We start from the raw sequence: 2282 nt of genomic DNA on the forward strand, positions 1-2282 counted from the left end.
TATCTTCACTTTATAGGAGTATCATAACAAATACACACAAAAACACATGAACACATACGAAATAAATGATAGATTGAAGAAAATCGTTTAGTCATATTCAAACATATACACACTTACTCATATATATATATATATATATATATATATATATATATATATATATATATGTGTGTATATATATACATGTATATATATTTATGTGTATATATATATGTACAAACATCATTATGTATATATATATATATATATATATATATATATATATATATGTATATATATATATATATATATATATATATATATATATATATATATACATATATACATAATGATGTTTGTAGTTCGCGTGTTGGTACCAGTACAGAAAAGATGACGAAGTAGGGTAATAATGCATTTAAGCCCAACAGTGCTATTTATTCAAACCAAATTTTCGACGCATATACACGTCTCCTTCAGGGTCGACATGAACAATTATGAAAATGAATTATAAAATTATGTATATATATTTATATATATCTTTTTTAATTTTCTGCGTGGTTTCTTTTTTCTGGCAGAGCACCACTTCTTCTACTCACTATCGTGTTTCTCTCATCAGACATTCAATATATCACCGTCTGCACGTGACTGCGACAAAATATCATATATATATCCTCATATCGAAATATTACATTCGTGTTATTTGAAACACGTTACGGCATTCACATATATTGAAATCAAAAATAAAATCATCTTGGCCCATGTGCAATAGGGCAAGAGGACACGAATGGTGTCACACAGCCTTGTCTTTAGTTGGATTTTTGTACTGGAAACACAAATACGGCTCTGACGGCAAGCCGTGCGTTCTCCATTGCATCCATCAAGCATGTACGTGATTCTCACCGTCTTCAACTGTCAGCCGTGAAATATCTCGTCGAGTTGAGTCAAGTGTGTTTTTATAACCCCAAGCTTGTTTGCTCGTTCCATTTCACGAGTGAACATTGTTCAACCTAACAAAGTGCAAATCCTCTTCGGCGTGCTATGAACAGAAAGGCTAAATAACAACGAGGGATAGGGAAAGAATCTGAGAGATATAGACAATACATGATCGCGGATAGAGAGAAGGAAATATGCAAGTGAAAACAGGGTGAAAGAGTTTGATATCTGCGTATTTTATTTGATTGCACCAGCTCAACAATCTGCTGTAAAATTTTATCAAAAATCGAGAGATGAACACCCTGAATTGCGATAAAGCCTGAAAATGGATTGTAACACCATTGTTGCAGCTTTTCTTTTTGCTCCACTAATTTCTTTCTAAAAGTGAGGAAAGTGACAATGTTTGTCATCAGAAGAAAGCCCAAACTCGTCATCAGAAGGAAGCTATCCTCGGCGTGCTTTAAACTCATACGGAAGAGATCCGGAGACAGTTCTCATTCTGACATGGGCGCAAAATATGGGAGATTATAGACTGTACTAAATAGTGCACCAAGAAATTCAGTAAAGGAGAACAGCAAACGTGTTCGATATACGGACGCCAGCCGTCAGCCAAAAACCAGATCAGCACACAGACCGAGACTTCGTGACTTGGCGGCTTAAAATTGTATCGATTTTTATTTTTGGCCACAAAATCACGCAGAGGTACCCGTCGCCTCCGTCCTGATTCCATTTCGAGAAATCTTCGGTTGGCTCAGATTGACTTGTTGGTATACCGACAAACGACCAAATACAGATTGGAAACCTGCTAAAAGCCTCGTATTTACCTTTCTCATGAACCTATCTTACTTTCTTGTTTTCGTCTTCAGTTTCCCCACAAAGCCGTCTGCTCTGAAGCGCAAACTGTGTCGCCCCTTTCTGACCCTCAGTCTGTCCCGCTCTGTCCTGTGTAGCTTCAGGTCTCCCCTTCGGTTAAGAATTTGGAACTTTAATCTTTTATCCGCGCTTCGCAGTCTGTCCTGATGGGGGAAAATGTAGCAATCACTGGCAGGTTTCATAACACAATTTGGTTCCACGTGATTGATTTGACGACGCGGTAGCAGCTGTCATAGCTCTTCACAGTGTATCTGAGAATGAGCCAGTCCCTGTAGGATAGCTCGAAGTAATAATACTGAGAAGCAACTAGACGGGAAAAGCGTTGACAGCACGTGTGGATAAGCGCTTTTACCATTACAGAACAAATGACAAAACTTGCACCTATTACTCAAGATCCTTTTTTTTTTTTGTAGTGGTACTAAAGGTGAATTCAAGCTGAAGCCTGCAAGAATGAATAACAGATAGAATAATTCCATACAGAAAAACAATCGTTACGA

This window comes from Diadema setosum, chromosome 20 (genome assembly GCF_964275005.1).
Source record: "Diadema setosum chromosome 20, eeDiaSeto1, whole genome shotgun sequence".
Taxonomy (NCBI): domain Eukaryota; kingdom Metazoa; phylum Echinodermata; class Echinoidea; order Diadematoida; family Diadematidae; genus Diadema; species Diadema setosum.